At 35.9% G+C, this 18,955-nt stretch overlaps 1 long non-coding RNA gene across 1 annotated transcript in view; it reads left to right on the top strand.

Annotated features, from left to right (window-relative positions):
* The first annotated feature begins 1,709 nt into the window (after positions 1-1,709).
* The window catches only part of LOC104657131, a 140,123-nt gene continuing 122,877 nt past the window's right edge, over positions 1,710-18,955 (top strand). The window contains exon 1 of the long non-coding RNA XR_747236.2: positions 1,710-1,832. This is a non-coding gene — a long non-coding RNA (uncharacterized LOC104657131). The remainder of the gene's footprint in view (positions 1,833-18,955) is intronic.

The raw sequence follows: 18,955 nt of genomic DNA, 5'->3' as shown, positions 1-18,955 counted from the left end.
GGCTAAAAAATGGCCACCCCAAAATATTAAGTCCTAATCCTTGAGACATAAAAATGTTAAGTCCTAATGCTAGTGACATAAAAATGTTACGAGGCAAAAGGGTCGTTCAGATGTGTTAAGAATCTTGAGGGGGAAGATTATCCTGAATTACTAGGGTGAGCCCCAAATACAATTTCATGCACCCCTGTAAGAGGGAGGGAGAGGGAGTTTTAACATGACAGAAGAGAGAAAGGCAAAGTAAAGATAGAAGCGGAAATTGGAATGATAAAACCACAAGCCAAGAAATGCCAGTAATGACCAGAAATCCTGACAGCACTTTGATTTGGGATCACTAACACTGACTTCAGACTTTTAGCCTCCACAACTATAAGATAATACATTTCTGTTGCTTTAAGTCACCAATTGTGCTAACTAGTTAAAGCAACCACTGGAAACTAATACAATGCTAATCATTAAGACTGCACTCAGAAAGAGATGTAAGGTTAGATGATGAGGGGAGCACATTTTTTCAACAAGGAAGATAACTGTGCGTTTTTTCAATAGCTGAGTTTTCTGCTTTAGCACAGAAGACTGAGACATTCTGCAGGTACAGAGGTGCCATGAGAGTCTGAGATTTGTTGACTTCTGAATACATTGACAAAGACAACTCTATATGAAGTCTCAGAGCCCCAATCCTTTCTATGAGGTCTCTGACCTCAGTGTAACATATTGCTAGCATTGAGAATACAGCCTTCTCTGTAACTAACACTTAGCCATGATCCTGAGCTTTTCCTATGTTCCAGCTGTAGGAAATGAGTCTCTTTACATGCTGCCAAGGAGGCCATCTGGCTTTCACACTTAGGTTTTAATTGGAGATTAATCATCCCTAGACGTTCTGAAGCATTGAAGAAACTCAGCAGCATCCACTGAATTTTATAAAGTTAGTATTACTAATTCATATGAAACTCTCAAAATCCTGAGCCATTGCGCTTCCTAGTATATTCCTCTCCATTGGTATTTCTTCTCAGTTAAATGCCAATGGAAGGTTAATAATTATACCACTACCACAAGCCATACTAATGGGCTATTAGTCATCCAACTACCACTAACGATAGGGTCTTCACAGCCAACCAACTAGCAAGCCATCCAACCCCAAACTCCCACTTTAGAGTTGGCTACTTTGGTTGACTCCTGGCTTCAAATGTTTAGGGTCAGGTTTCCTAGGAAAACAACTCTGACACACAGATTTACATACAAAACTCTTTTTTGCTTATTTTTTGGTCTTTTGCTTTGTTTTGTTTGGCCGGGAAAGAAGGGGTTTTCTTTGTCATCCTGGTCCTTAATAGTTTTAGCCAAGGCTCCTCTCAGCTGCTCTCCTGCCCTGCCCTGCCCTCTACAGCCCTCTCTTGAAAGGACTCCCCTGACCACCAGTAGAGGACGCCAATGTGACATGAAGGCTGCTGGGAAATGTAGTCCATGGACCTAAAGGGCCTGCTCTGAGTCCCAGGAACCCCTCTTCTAGCTGCAGGATGGGCTCAAACCTTTTAAGCCTAGAATTTACAACAGTTTGGGGGTCTTTCTCTCTTGGTTCTGCAATTAGCCCTATCCAGAACACTTTGCAAAGCTTAAGAAGAGCCCAGGGCTGTTCACAACTTCCCCTTCCTCTAAGGCCTCCAGCACAGTGAGGTAATAGAATTGTGATTTTGACGTCATAGACAGTTCCGTTCCTTGCATTGGGGGAAAGGGAGAGTATCATGGTTACAGTTGGATCACCTAAGGTAGAGAGGGAAGGAACCAACAGGTATATGAAGAAGACTGTATTTCCTCCTCAGGAAGAAAAAAATCACTTATAAGTAAGTCTCCACCACCGTCTCTCACTTCAACCAATGTTTCAAGTCCTTTTTAAAAGCCCTGAATTTAGATGTTAGAAGGTGAAGAGATTGGGAACAACTAGACAGTTACTGGTTGTTATGTAAATTTGAATCTCAGCTATCATTAAAGATGGTTCAAAGAAATTGGCAAAATAATGGAAAAAGAAGAGGTTTTAAATAATGCCTTCATGCTGTGATTTCTTTGTAGGACAGAATTTTAGATTTTTAATGTATTGGAAAGTAGTATTAATGCAATTAATTGTCATGGTTATATTTGGTAACAAAGTTCCTCAGAAACATCTGTTTTCTCTACGTATTTTGTATTCTGCTTAAGCCTAGATAGATATTTTGAACCCAGAAAATTTGAGACAGGTCTCAGTTAATTTAGAAAGTTTATTTTGCCAAGTTTGAGGATGCACACCCATGACACAGCCTCAGGAGGTTCTAATGACATGCGCCCAAGGTGATCAGAGCACAGCTTGGTTTTACACATTTTAGGCAGACATAAAGTATCAATCAATATACGTAAAATGAACATTGGTTCAGTCCAGAAAGGTGGGAAAACTCAAAGCGGGGAAGGGATTTCCAGGTCACAGGTAGGTGAGAGACAAACAGTTGCATTTTTCTGAGTTTCTGTTTAGTCTTTCTAAAGGAGGCAATCAGATAGGCGTTTATCTCAGGGAGCAGAGGGATGACTTTGAAAAGATTGGGAGGCAGGTTTGCCCCAAGCAGTTCCCAGTTTGAGTTTTCTTTCCGGCTTAATGATTTTGTGGTGCAAGAAAATTTCAATGGTCAATTGAGACAAACAGTTCTGAGATATTTCCACTGATTACGACGGGGTGGCAGGTTTACGGATAACATTCATTAGGTTTCTGAACTTTCTGAGCAGACTTGGTGACACTGCCAGCTCTAGCAGCCTTCTTGTTCACACTTTGATGATGTTACTGAACCCTGATTTGAATGCTTGCTGTTCAAAAGAGAGATATGTGAGGCTGAGGCAGGAGAATCGCTTGAACCCGGGAAGCAGAGGTTGCAGTGAGCCGAGATACTGCCACTGCACTCTAGCCTAGCCTGGGCGGCAGAGACTCCATCTCAAAAAAACAAAAAACAAAAACAAAAAACCCTTAGTCTGTAATAAAGTGTGCCTCTGACCTAACTCTGCCAGAAGCTCTCTTCAAGGGCCACCTTTCGTGATTCTTTCCTCTTTCTTTAATTCTTACATTTACCATGAGATTAAATATACATATATATATATATATATATATATATATATATAAATATCTTTAACTTATGAAGTGACAGAGCACTACACTGAAAACTACCAAACTTTGGTGAGACGCAATATCGTTATGATGTTAGTTCTCCCTGAAATGATTGGTAGTTCCAATGCTTCATTATATAATCCAAGAAGGCTTGTCGTAAAAATTAACAAGCAGTTCTAAAGTTCATATAAGAATGTAATAACTTAAAAAAATCAAATCAGGTTGAAAATGAATAATAAATTGCAAGATACTTTAAAAAACTATGCAGTCTTAAAGGAATTTTCTTTGTAATCATTGGTAGGAAATTTTCTTAGGGAGACTGAAAGAGCAACCATAAAATAAAGAAATTCATAAGCTGAAATTAATCAAAATTTGAAACATTTGCCCATCAAAACACTCCGTAAAATAAAAAATCAATTACATATGGTAGACATACTGCTTGAGAATTTTAGATTAAACAAATAGTAGATTCTTAAATTACATTTTTAGCTACAAAATAAAACCATGCTCAGCTTTTGTTTTAAAATGTATTCTAATTTATATTCAATTGATAAAATAATATAATTATTTCCAAGTAAGATTAACACTGATGTGACATTAAGGGTTAACTGTAAATGAAGGTTAGGTGATCTCTAAGTAATTTTGAGAATGAAAACTTGTGGGGAAAAGAAAGAGAGATACATTCCATTTTGTTCTATATTTGAGATGCTGTTAATCTGTGACCCTATCCCCAACCTCGTCCTTGCAAGAGACATGTGTTGAAGGTTTAAAGGATTTTGGGCTGTGCAGGGTGTGTTAAACAAGTGCCTGAAGGCAGTATGCTTGTGAAAAGTCATCACCATTCTCTTAATCTCAAGCACCCAGGGACAAATACACTGCTAAAGGTCACAGGAACCTCTGCCTAAGAAAGCTAGGTATTGTCCAAGGTTTCTCCCCATGTGATAGTCTGAAATATGGCCTCGTGGGAAGGGAAAGACTTGATCGTCCCCCAGCCTGACGCCCGTGAAGGGTCTGTGCTAAGGAGGACTAGTAAAAGAGGAAAGAAGGCCTCTTGGCAGTTGAGATAGAGAAAATCATCTGTCTCCTGCCCATCCCTGGGCAATGGACATCTCGGTGTAAAACCCAATTGGAGAAAACCGCCTTAGGGCTGAAGGCGGGACTTGCTAGCTCAATGCTGCTCTTTGTGCACTAAAAAGGTTTATGGAGATGTTTGCATATGCATATGAAGGCACAGCACTTTTCCTTAAACTCATTCATGTCACAGAGATCTTTATTCATATATCTTACTGCTGACCTTCTCCCTACAATGATCCTATTATCCTGCCACTTCCCTTTTTCTGAGATGGTAAAGATAATGATCAATAAATACTGAGGGAACTCAGAGACCCATGCAGGCGCAGGTCCTCTGTATGCTGAGCACCGATACCCTGGGCCCACTTTTTCTTTTTTTTTTTTCTTTTTTTTTTTTGAGACAGAGTCTCGCTCTGTCGCCCAGGCTGGGGTGCAGTGGCCGGATCTCAGCTCACTGCAAGCTCCGCCTCCTGGGTTTACGCCATTCTCCTGCCTCAGCCTCCCGAGTAGCTGGGACTACAGGCGCCCGCCACCTCGCCCAGCTAGTTTTTTGTATTTTTTAGTAGAGACGGGGTTTCACCGTGTTAGCCAGGATGGTCTCGATCTCCTGACCTCGTGATTCGCCCGTCTCGGCCTCCCAAAGTGCTGGGATTACAGGCTTGAGCCACCGCGCCCGGCCCCACTTTTTCTTTATACTTTGTGTCTCATTTCTTTTTTCAAGTCTCTCGTTCCACCTAACGAGAAATGCCCACAGGTGTGGAGGGGCAGGACATCTCTTCAAAAACTCTTTGAGGCTGAGATCTAGTCTATTATTAAAATAAAATGTGGGAAATTAAGAGATACAATTGCTTATAATAATAACATTACAATTTATTTAAAGTTAGCTTGATCCCTTTTTCCCAATACATGTAAATGGCAACTAAATATTATGAAGCACTATGCACCCTTTATCCTTAAGTCATTTTTATTCTTTAATCACAGAACACTGAAAATGATGACAATTCATATATTCATAGAATAGCTTCAGGTTACAATAAAAGTATTAGAGGTACTTTCACCGTTTTCACATTATTTTTCTAAAATTATTTTAGTATTATCTGAGGAAATTGCCTTAATAATTTCTACAATGAAGAAAATGTATATATCTCAAAACTCACTTATTATTCAAGGGCTTCTAATAAAAGCTGTAGAAGCCTTGCTTTCAAAGGCAATTTTTACTCTCACAACAATTTTCAATGTATACTTCAAAATGGGTCAAAAATAAACGAGCTATTAAAGACTACTGGGTTAAGTATCACTGCTCTTATCATTTGCAAATTGATGTATCTTTATATCAATCCAAATAAAATGATTCAACAATAATATTCATCTAATATTTAACTGTTGTGTTAGAAAGTATATTATTCTGTACAAATATTCAAGGATAGAATCCCATGGTAAATGTAAGAATTAAAGAAAGAGGAAAGAAACATGAAAGGTGGCCCTTGAAGAGGGCATCTGGCAGAGTTAGCTCAGAGGCACACTTTATTACAGACTAAGAGTTTTTTTTTTTTTTTTTTGAGATGGAGTCTCTGCCGCCCAGGCTAGGCTAGAGTGCAGTGGCAGTATCTTGGCTCACTGCAACCTCTGCCTCCCAGGTTCAAGCGATTCTCCTGCCTCAGCCTCCGGAGTAGCTGGGATTACAGGCGCACACCACCACGTCCAGCTAATTTTTTTTTTTTTTTTTTTTTGTATTTTTAGTAGAGATGGGGTTTCACCATGTTGGTCAGGCTTGTCTCGAACTCCTGACCTCCTGATCCTCCCGCCTCGGCCTCCCAAAGTGCTGGGATTACAGGCGTGAGCCACCATGCCCGGCCTCAGACTGAGAGTTTGTAAGTATTCAAGGTGATAATGTTTATCAGAGGCTTGGACTGCTTCTGTGTCTTTTTGTTGTGCTTACCTGGGAGGGAGAGTTGTGTGTCTGTTCCTATATATCTTTCTGCAGCTGCAGACATACTCCCTGAGTCTGCTTTTAGATTTCCTATCTTAGTGCACCTGAAGGGAAAGGAATGTGCTTATTAAAGTCCACTGTTTTACTGGGGCTCATTGTATGAGAGTGGAGTTTGGCAGTTACCCAAAAGACTTTTCCCCCACCTCCCTCTGTGCCTGAGCTGTCTTGTCTGTGTTTTATTTTCTGCTCTTTCTGGCTGCTTGTAGTTAGAAGAGAAGCTTCTACATGATTTCCTGGAAATGTGTGAGACTAGAAAGGGAGCTGGAACTTAAAGTGGCGGTGTTTGTCCAAGATGATGGTGCTCCTCCTCTGTTAGAAGGACCATTTTTATAGTTTTTGTTTTAGTTTTTATTGCTAGGTTATAAAAAGAAAATTATTATTATATACTAGATTTTTACTAAAAAACATTTATTAGAATCCTTAGCATTTTCTCAACACAGACATATTATACACACATAAAAGAGTTTTTACTTATTTCTCTATCTGTATCCTTTCTAGCTCTTAGATTATGTCACTATTTGTTCTTTCTAGCGCAATATTGAATATAAATATTAAGATGGGCCAGGCGCAGGGCCTCACACCTGTAATCTCAGCACTTTGGGAGGTTGAGGCAGGAAGATCACTTGAGCCCAGGAGTTCAAGAACAGAATGGGCCACATAGTGAGACCCCGTCTTCACACACACACACAAAAACGAAAGTAGCTGAGGTAAGAGGATTACTTAAGCCTGGAAGGTAGAGGCTGCTGTGAACCATGATTGAGCTATGACACTCCAGCCTGGGCCAGAGACCCTGGGAAAAAAAAAAAAAGAGAGAGAGAGAGAAAAAAAAGAAAAGAAAAGAGAAAAGGGAAAGGAGAGAGGGATGGAGGGAGGAAGGAAAGAGAGAGAAAGAAGGAAAGAGAGAGAAAAGAAAATGAAACGAAACAGAAAGAAAAGAAAAGGAAAAGAAAGGAAGGAAGGGAGGGAGGGAAAAGTTAAAAGTTAAGATAACATACTCTTAACCTCCAAATTAAAAGAAGCCATCTAATATTTTAACAATAATAATCTTAGTTGTAGATTATACACAATCTATTCTAACCTTATAGTTAATTTCTATTGCTATTTTATGAATTTTTTTTAAATTATAAATTGGTTTTGGATTTTGTCAATGCATTTCCTGAATATGTTGAGATAAATCTTAAAATTTTTTTGTTGATAATGTGCAAGACTATTTTGGTTGATTTAAAGTATTGAAACAAACTTCCATAATTGGGATAAACCCGTGCCTTAGTGTGTTAAAATTTTTATATGTTTTTACAATTTGATTAAGAAATTCATATTTTATTTTTGAGTGACTTAAATGGAATAAATAAAATACAATTCACCTTTATTTCCTGAAAGAAGTTTATAAAATTACTATTTTTTCATTATTAAAAGTTTGACAAAATATACCAATGAAGCCACCAGGTCCTTGAGACTTTTTGCAAAATGTTTTAAAAGTATAATTCTTCTAAAGTGATGTAGGGCCCTTTAGTGTTTTAAATTCCTTTTGTATCATCTTTGCTAAACTGAGTTTTCAAGAACTTTGTTCATGTCATGTAAATTATTTAATTTACTAATGTAAACAGTTTTCTTCATATTGTTCACTAGTTTAAGGTCTTTACAATGTCTAATGGTACCTCCATCATTTCTAATGATTATTTATTTTTTCATTCTTTATCTTGATCAACTATGTTAGGAATTTATCAAAATAACTAATATGTTCTATCTGTAAGCTTTAATTAATGTTTCCAACTTTGTCAATACCTACCTTCATTTTTAGTATTCCCTTTGTTCTACTTTCAGTTTGTGTGGATTGGCTTTCTAGCTTCTCAATATGGTATATTACATAATCAATATACAATTGTTTGTCAGTACTATGATTTTTAGTTATAGAATTTTCATTTTAATAGATTCTATTTCTATAGAGTCTTATTCAACCAATAGGATGACACTGTTCTTCATGTCTGTATTTATAATTATAATGGTAGCATCAAAGTCCTTGTCCCCTATTTCCAACATACAGGTCAACCCTTGATGTGTTCCTACTTATTGCAGTTTTTCCCATATATTATATGTAAACACACACACACATATACAAATGTATGTATACACACATACATACACACACACACAATCTCCTTGAACAGATTCAGGAGTATCCACTAGTAATTTAGTTGCCTGACAAAATTGCCTTCATAAGTTTCAATTAAATAATCTAATTGCTTCATGAGAGTTCTTTGCTCTGGCAGAGCTTTAGCTTCAGAAATGCATAACCTTTGATTCTCTACGCATCAACAATGACTTGCTGCTAGGCTTCCCAGAGGCCTCAATGAATGGCCTTCCCATAGGCCAAGCTTTTGGCCAAGGACTTTAGGAGAATCCCTTCACAGTTTTCTGGGTGGGGGTTCTCCTCTGTATAATTTTACCTTTCCCAAAACCTGCCTAACAAATTTGCGAACTGAGAAGCTCTGATCTTCCCATGTATGCACCTCGGCTCAGCTTGGGATCTGCTTTCCTGATTAGGAATGCATTCAAAGGTAAAACCTTGGGTGACTGTGGAGCTCACTTATGGATCCAGCCTCTTTCACTTTGCTGTTTGTTATCCAGCACCAGAAAACAGTTCACTTATAAATGTGTACAGTTTTGCAGTTGTTTAAAGTGAGAAGTTCACCTTAGCTATGGGTCGAGGAACCCATATTTTTAACATTACATGAAACAATAGAAAAGCAAATATTGTGAATTCAGAAAAACTACTAAATCAAGCTTCTGCCTAAAAACTACAGAAACTAATTTCACACACACACAGATACACAAACATGTGCATTCATAGAAAATTATGAAGGTCTAATTTTAATCAAAATTATCTTGAGAACAAGAGGATTAGGAATGCTACTAACACTGTATAGTCACACCAAAAATCTGCTAAAAATATCATAACTTTAACTTGTTATTGAAGATGATTAAGAAACATTAAGATATTTATAGGACATATGAAAATACAATATGTGAAAGTTATAAATATCTGAAATGGGTGGCAGATATACAGAAATAATTAGTTTTTTAAAGTATTTAGAAATTAAGATTAAACAAATAAGAACGCAGGAGTGAATTACAAAAATAATAATGCATTAAGAAGCATAAAAGTTAAAAAGAAAAGAAAAAGCAAAATATAAAAGCAATATAAGTTTTTCACCACAAAGTAATGAATATTAAATGTAGACAATAAAATTCTGAGTTAATAGAAATTTCTGAAGCAGAAAATCAGGCAAGGGAGCAGAATACATACTGAAATGTATTATTCAGAAAAATTTTATTGAATTAAAAAAAGAAAACTACATAATGTTCCAAAATGATCAATATGTATTTCAGTAAAACTGCTAGACTTCAAGAAAAAGAATCAGTTCTTTGAGAATCTAGACAAAAACAAAGCAAAACCAAAACAAAAGCATGAGGTATAAGGGGAAAATGTAGGAAGTCTTATATAGCATAAATTTATGGCAAAAATATGTATCAGAAATAACATATTTAAAATTCTCAAGGAAAGACAATGGGGCCCTAAACTTTAGCCATTACCGAGAAATGGAATATTTAAGTTCCAAGAGTTCATAACTATTCCTTCAGTAAGGAAAAGAACAGCTGAGTCTAATGTTGCCTTTCACTTGTGATAAACATTCTTTGGATGTAAATAACACTATGAAGAATAAGCTTCTCCTCTGAAGTAGTCAGAGAGCACAGATTGCTCATGATTATAGGCCTGATACAAGGAAAAGAAAGTTGTAATAGTCAAACTTCATCTTTAATTAACTATATTATGTATTTATTTATTTTTTTGAAGACAGAGTCTCACTCTTGCCCAGGTTGGAGTTCAGTGGCATGACCTCAGCTCACTGCAACCTCTACCTCCTGGGTTCAAGTGATTCTCCTGCCTCAGCCTCCCAAGCAGCTGTGATTACAGGCACGAGCCACCACGTTCAGCTGATTTTTCTATTTTTAGTAGAGACGAGGTTTCACCATGTTGGCCAGGCTGGTCCTGAACTCCTGATCTCAAGTGATCCCCCGCCTCGGCCTCCCAAAGTGCTGCCATTACAGGTTTGAACCAATGTGCCCGGCCTAAGTAACATTTTAATCAAAGGGTTGTGTGAGCATCCCACAAATGAACAAGTGGTTGAATTAGAACCCTAAACTACAGATTAGCCATGGCCCATGACAATCACTGAAGGTTAACTGCATCAGGAGAAACAATGTTTAGAAGCAAAGAGAATACCATTTGTGGATCAAGGATGGAAGCCTGGAAGTGTATGGAGTTGTTTTCTGTTCTTTCTCCCTGGTCCACTTTGGGTTATCACAAGAATAGAGAAACTGAAGAATCATACGCATGCATCCTACTCTTTGACTAAAATAAATTCCAGAAATCAATCAGGTCATATATATATTTTTTTTTTTCACCAGAAAAATGGTTTTGCCTTGAACTTACTTCCAGGGGACATGGACATGAAGAAGTTGTTGGACTATTTGGAAGACCCATGATATTCACATAAATAAATATTATTATTTCCATTATAAAGATAAGGAATTAAAGTCCAAAGTAAAGGAGCCATTAGTTAAGGTCACACAAATATTAAGTGATGAAGAAATAATCCACTTTATGCAGTCTGACCCAATGAATTATATACAAAAACACCATACTATAGTACCTCTCTTTGCACTATACAGAATATACTATTGAATTTATGTTGTTATATTTATAGATACTGTCTTGATTTTATGCAACGTACTCTTGCCTACTTTCTAGTTGAAGTATTTCTTCAAGAAAACCTTGCATTATGTACATTCCAAATGTGGAAGCACATCTGGCAGCGCTTACACCACTGTCCTATTCTTAGGTTCACACAAAAACTGCAGTGAACTTCTCAGATCGTTCAGTTTAGAACTGATGCTAAATGAGTGCTGAAAGCCTCATGGGTGCTTCGATTGCCTAAATTCCTTGGCTATTCACTGGGAAATAGTAAGAATTACGTATGATAACATTCAACATGAGGGAACCAATTGCTTTATGTTGTAATATGGCTTAATATGTACTTACAAAAAGATGCATTGACCCAAATAGCAATCTCATCAGTTGACCAGGTTACTCATGTAATAGACACAGGTGAGTTATATTGACAATACGGAAGTAACTGCATTTGTAACACTGGTAATTCTAAGAAATATCACTGCTAGCTGTAGAAAATGTGACTCTGTGTATTTAATTAGCAATATTAGAATTACCTGACATTACACTGTGTCAATTCTAAACTCTTCAGTGAGAAGAAAGACTAAGAGGGTTAAGTAGAACAATTTGTTCACAGCTTTACTGTGTGGCGTTACATAGTCTATACGTTTGGAATGCATGCATGTAGTTTTAACAAGATGTGTTTATGTGCAAGCAAGGGCAAGTGATGTTGACTTCTCACCTCTGTAAGCCAAACAATATAGGGAAAAAACTTTAAAGATACCAGTTAAAATTAAATATCAGGTCTCACGTGCCGAGGAAGAAAATATTTTATACATATTATAAATGAGACTTTCAGAGTTAAAAAGCATGAATACTTTTTTTCTTACCACACAGTTATAAGTGACTGAGTAAATATCTGAGTCCAGCTTATTTCTAAAGCCCACATGCTTAATACTGTGTAGTTTTACATTTCTTCAGAAGACAATAATAATACATGAGCTGAGTGAGTATAAGCCAATATATATACTTCTTAAATAAAAGTCAATATTTACTGTAGTATTTTCTTAAGGCTGCCATAAGAAAGTATCAAAAATGGATGGTTTAATGTAATACATGTATTTTTTCACAGTTCTGGAATCTGAAAGTCTGAAATCAAGGTGTTGGCGGGGTGAGTTCTTTGTGAGGACTTTGAGGAAGAATCTGTTCATTGCCTGTCTCCTAGTTTCTAGTGTGTGCCTGCAATCCTTGATTTTCCTTGACTTGCGGGTGCATCACTCCAGTCTCTGCCTTTGTCTTCATGCGGTGCCCTTCCTATCTCTCTCTTCTTCTTATAAGGATGCAAGTCATACTAGATTAAGGTCCCAGCCTTCTTTAGCAGGACCAAATCTTAAATTAACTAATTTCATCTGTAATTATATTATTTCCAAATAAGATCACATTTTGGGGTACTAGGTCATGATTGCAACAAATCTTTTGGAGGGACACGATTTAACCCAGAATATCTACTACACGCTGAGATGCTCTATGCAAATTAACATATTCAGAATATGTTATTCATGACCCAAGGAGAAACCATACACCTTTTGAATCTTTCTTCCAATTGAGAGCTAAACAGCAACTTTGACTTCATAAGCAAGTGTAAGATTATTTTTACAAAATAACTCAAAATGCAAGAGTTGTAAAAATATCATGCAACAAAACAGTATAACAACTATACTGACTGGAGAGTGAAAAGCAAAAAGTACAAATAGCAATAGAAATAAATACTTCATATCTTCTGAAAGACAGAAGATATGAAAAAATTTTCAGATATCTCTGAAATATAAGTCCAGTGATATGCAATAATTAATAGACTTGTGAACTCAATTAATTATGTATTTATAGAGGAAGAACAAGAAAGTGCATTTTAGCAAGAATTCAGATAGATTCCAAGGATATCAGTAAAAGCAGAGAAGTATGCAGAAATTTGTTGTGGAGGTTATAAATTAAAGGGCAGTGATTATGCAGTTGTAGGCTCAATGTTTGATATTCATTATTTTTATCCATAATAATTAATTTTAAAAATTAATGTTATTTTGCCAAAGAATAGCATATTATAATTATATGTCAGCCCACATTGTTGAAGATTAAATTCATTATTGTATTAGCAAAAATGCTTTATAGCATTGAATTAATCAAAATGTTAAATTTAAAACTTCATATAAAAGAAATTCATACTTCATATAAAAGAAGTATGGAGCTAAGTATTCCAGGGTTGAGCATCTATGAAGCTCTCTATACCATACTTCGCTATTCTTGTTTATGGTTTTTAAGTCGATTGTTTTATTTTGACTTCTGGAACTCCAGTTATGACAATGTTAGGCTAGTATAAAAAACAAAGGGAGGCCTCAGCTGTGCGTAGATGCCTGGATTATCTTGCGCCTTGGTAATTATGACACTGCTGAGTAAACAGCAGCCAATATCTGTTAGGCATTCTGAGCCTCATTTACGCCAGCTCTGCGTTGACTATACCAGGATGCCAGAATAGTTGAAAGGAGAAAGAAAGGGAAGAGGGCAAGCCCTTCCTTTAAGATTCAGCCACATTGAAATGGCACTGTCAGTCTCACCCAACACTTGCTCTTATCATTCATTACCAAGAACTTCTACCTAATGGGACAAAAACCAGGTTGCAAGTAAACATATTACACACCCAAACTTTGTAAGGAATATTGTGCCCAGATTGAAAAAGAGCTTGTGTTTCTTAGGAGTAAATGTAAGATGGATATTGTATTCTCTATTGGATAACCCAAATATGAAACAGCTCACTTGTCAACTGAATAGTGTCAGAAGTATTGAACTCAATCTTCAGATTTTCAATTATGTAGAGAGGATGAATTAAGTTCAAAAAGGTTATTTTGCAGAGGTTATCCCAATACTTAATGCAACTATAAGAATGTAAATCCAGTTCTCCTGGACACCAGTTCATGCTTGATTTGAATATAATATGCCCCTTTGAATGTAATTTTTTCTAGACAAGGACAAAAATTATATTTACAGCTTAAATACAAAAGAGTTATTCCAAATGTTTAGTTTTTTCAGTCATCTTTAAAAATGAAATGTAAAACATGGATATAAGTGTTCAAATCATAAATGCTAAATTTCAATAAATTATTTAAAAATTAACAATTTAATAATCACACACCAGTTTTAAAAATTACTGATACTGTTAATGCTCCTATCCTGCCACCTCTGAGTCCGTAATTTCTCTCTTCACTCAAAGGTGAGTAACAGCCTGATTTTTAACCCCATAAAAGTTTGCCTAGCTTTGTATTCTAGATTTATAAAATCACATATTTGTATGCATTATGTTTCTAAAATTTAACTTAATATGTCAACGTAACTAGTTTATTTTTTTAACTCAGTATCCTTTTGTGCAGATTTTTAATATTCTATTGATGATCTATTTGAGTCACTTCTGTGTTCTGAATACTGCCTCTATTCTAAATACTGCCTCTATGAATATTCTTGCACATGGGCTTGAAGCATGTATACAGTAAGTCCTTAACATTGTTGATAGGTTCTTGGAAATGGTGACTTTAAGCAAAATGATGTATAACCAAATCAATTTTACTGTAGGCTAAGTGACAGAAACAAGAGTTAATTTCCCATATCATATTTCTGGTCACAAAAACATTACCCGACTTCCAAATAAAGACCTGAAAGACTTCTATCATTGAACATTAAAATAAATATGAGCTATGTATACACTTAAGAAAGATTAATAAAAACAAGTAAGATAATAATTTACAATTTTTAGTGAATCAGTGAGTGATGGTGGTCATCATGGTGAGTTAAATCAAGGAATAAGTGGTTGCAAAGCAAAAATTTTAAGGAGCACCTTCTACAGCCATGCAGGTCAAAAGCAATCACAAATACGGCAGGCTTGCTGAGAGCTTTCCTCTCACATCATTTATTGTTGTGCATTTGTCTAATTATCATACACTTTACAGATGTTTATTTTAGGACAATTTGTGTTTGGCGTCCATTCACTTTCTAATCAGCTTATTCCCCAGTGCATGGGCACAGGTGACCACAGCCTATCCTGGCAGCTCAGGGCCCAAGGGAAGAACCCACCCTACGCAGGACAGTACTTCACTGCAGGACACACTCACACACACTCCCACCCTCGTTCAGACTGCAACCATATAGACATGCCGAGGAACCTAACATGCACATCTTTGGGGTGCGGGAGTAAACAAGGTGACCTGGAGAAAACCCAGGCAGACATGGGGAGAACTTGCAAACACCACAGGCAGTGGCTCCAGACAGGAATCTTTTTTTTTTTTTTTTTCTCATCAACATTATATTAAAATAACAAAATGATGTTGAATTAAATGACATTATTCAAGGACCTGTGCATTTCTATTTGCTAAGAGAGAAATTGCTGGGTTATATTGTGTGTATTTAACTTCACTGAACTCTCCAAAGGGTTTGCAATCATTTTACTTCTGTCATCAGCTATTGGGAATCCTATTTGTTCTGTATTTTTTTACCATTACACAATGTTGTGATTGCTTAGATAGATATGAGAGAGAGAGAGAGAGAGAGAGGATAGATAGATAGATAGATAGATAGATAGATAGATAGATAGATAGATGATAGTAGATAGATAGATGATGATAGATAAGATAGATGATAGATAAGACAGATGGATTATTGATTAGAGAGAGAGAGAGAGAGAGAGAGAGAGAGAGAGAGAGAGAGAGAGAGAGAGAGAGATGATAGGCAGCTATTCATATTGATGTTGCATTGCAAATAAATGGCCAGGTCCTTATAGTCCTACATTTATCATTTTTTGGGTGGTAGCTCTTTCCATCTCAGGACAATTTATATAAAGTATGTCTACCAAGTAGCAAGAAACATGACTGAGGAAATAAATAATTTAGTAGTGAAGGGGCATGCTCCTCATGCCTACCACTATTATACAAGTCCAGCTCAAAATTATGAAGTAATGATAGTTTTAGGAATGCAGCAATCAAATAGTTAAAATACTTGTGCAATTCAGAGGTAGGTGTTTTTTTATTTTCAACAACAATATTGACTTCATGAGGTGTATCATGTTATAATGAAAATAATTATGGATGTTACCATAATTGTTCCTTTGGATCTTTGAAATAATGCATGTTACTTTTAACATATCTTGATTTAGTCTTTTAAATTTTAATTCAAAATCAAGTCACACTTTTAATAATTTAGGCATAACTTTGTTTTAAGACTTGATTCAGTCCTTTGCCAATGTAAAATAAATTAGGCATAGCACTTCTTAAATCTTAGAAAAGGAGCTAGTTAATAATGTTACTGCCCAGAGCTATGATCAGAAACATTATGTGACTTATTTGATTGAGTAGTCTTTTCCAATGCTTGCATGCACAATAAATAAACTAAACTTATTCTAAGAAGTGCTATGTAGTGATAGGAGAGGTATTATTTATCATATATTATCTGAACGTTTTATTGTTATATCTATTCTATATTGGTATTTGTAATAGTTAATACTGTCAACTTGATTGGATTGAAGGATACAAAGTCTTGATCTTGAGTGTGTCTGTGAGGGTGTTGCCAAAGGAGATTAACATTTGAGTCAGGGGGTTGGGAAAGGCAGACCCACCATTATTCTGGGTGGGCACAATCTAATCAGCAGCCAGCCTGGCTAGAATATAAGCAGGCAGAAAAATGTGAAAAGAGAGACTGGCCTAGCCTCCCAGCCTGCATCTTTCTCCCGTGCTGGATGCTTCCTGCCCTTGAACATTGGACTCCAAGTTCTTCAGTTTTGGTACTTGGACTGGCTCTCCTTGCTCTTCAGCCTGCAGATGGTCTATTGTGGGACCTTGTGATCATGTTAGTTAATTCTTAATAAAGTCATATATATATATATACACACACATATATATATGTATGACTCATACACACACACACACATACACATGTTCCATTAGTTTTGTCCCTCTAGAGAACCCTAATATGGTGTTTTAAAATTTTCTGAATATCAAAACATATACCAAATAGGTAATTCTCTTTTAAAATTTTTCTAATCTTAAAATGCCAAAAACAGCATTAATAGAAAAATATACCATATCCAAGGTGGTAAATTATTTAAATATCAATATTGTTATTATTAATGTTATAAAATGAGAGAAAAGATATGAATGCAAAAATAGACTACTAGATATAATTTTCATAGAAGATGATCAAGAAAACCGTTAATGACTACAGGTGTGTCTTAGCTATTCTTTCCGTATGCTATACAACAAAAATCCAAAGGATAAGAAAATATCTTTTCAATATATGTATAAATTGTTAATCTGTGTGAATGGTTAGATATGCTTCTTATTTTGATGAATAAAACTGATTTGATACATATGTTTTCATGTGTAGGTAAATTAATATAACATTTATTATTTCATTTATTATTGTATATATCTATATGTATGTGTCTGTAAATATAATATGTGCTTGTGTGTGTGTGTGTATTTCTCCTGAAATTTTATGATGAAAAGAAAAGTTTTCACCAATGCCTGTTATTATGGCTGAACTACACAACAGTAATTTAGGTTACCATGTAACCTACATGGCCTTCAAGTGTCCATGTGTATGTGTGTGTGTTTCATTCTCATTTTAAAAATGAAGAATCAAGCCTAGTGAACTGTAAATAATGTATTCAAAATCATTGAAATAGTAAATGATAAAGAATACTAGCAGTCAGATATTCTTCATATTTATTATTAATACTTTTACTGGTTTTATCATAATACCTTCTGTTACCACTAAATAATCTGTTTTTGTTTCTATTCATTATAAGATATTACTTTTCTATGCTTCTAATTTTTCTAATTTTACTTTGTTAAATGCCATCTTATTTATTGATTGATAATTATATTTATTTATTGACAATAAATGATAAAAACAAAACACATGTTTTCAGGATACGTCAGAGATTATTTAGCCTAGACTTAGATCATTATTATTATTTACCTCATATTTAATAATAAAGACAGTATAAAAACCATAAGTCATTACTGGGGAATGGTTATAAGGCTTTTGCCTATTTCTTTTCTTATTATTATACTTTAAGTTCTGGGATACATGGGCAGAATATGCAGGTTTGTTAGGTATACACGTGCTATGGTGGTTTGCTGCACTCATCAACCCATTATCTACATTAGGTATTTCTCCTAATGCTATCCCTCCCCTAGCCCCAAACCCCCAGACAGGCCCCAGTGTGTGATGTTTCCCTCCCTGTGTCCACATGTTCTCATTGTTCAACTCCTACAGTGAGAACATGCAGTGTTTGGTTTTCTGTTCCTGTATTAGTTTGCTGAGAATGATGGTTTCCAGCTTCATCATGTTCCTGCAAAGGACATGAACTCATCTTTTTTTATGGCTACATAGTATTCCTTGGTGTATATGTGCCACATTTTCTTTGTTCAACCTGTCGTTGATGGGCATTTGGGTTGGTTTCAAGTCTTTGTTATTGTGAATAGAGAATAGTGAATAGCAATAAACATACGTGTGCATGTGTCTTTATAAGAGAATGATTTATAACCCTTTAAGTATATACCCAGCAATGGGGTTGCAGGGTCAAATGGTATTTCTAGTTCTAGATCATTGAGGAATCGCCACACTGTCTTCCACAATGGTTGAACTAATGTACACTGCCACCAATGGTGTAAAAGCATTTTTATTTCTCCATATCCTCTCCACTGTCTGTTGTTTCCTGCCTTTTTAATGATCGCCATTCTAACTGGCATGAGATGGTATCTCATTGTAGTTATGGTTTGCATTTCTCTAATGACCAGGGATGATGAGCAATTTTTCATATGTTTGTTGGCTGCATAAATGTCTTCTTTTGAGAAGTGTCTTTTCACATCCTTTGCCCACTTTTTGATGGGGTTGTTCGATTTTTTTCTTGTACATTTGTTTGAGTTCTTTTTAGATTCTGGATATTTGCCTTTTGTCAGATGCAAATGGATAGACTGCAAAAATTTTCTCCTATTCTGTAGGTTTCCTG

Source organism: Rhinopithecus roxellana, chromosome 9, assembly GCF_007565055.1.
Source record: "Rhinopithecus roxellana isolate Shanxi Qingling chromosome 9, ASM756505v1, whole genome shotgun sequence".
NCBI lineage: Eukaryota > Metazoa > Chordata > Mammalia > Primates > Cercopithecidae > Rhinopithecus > Rhinopithecus roxellana.
This window is presented reverse-complemented; position numbering and strand designations above follow the sequence as displayed.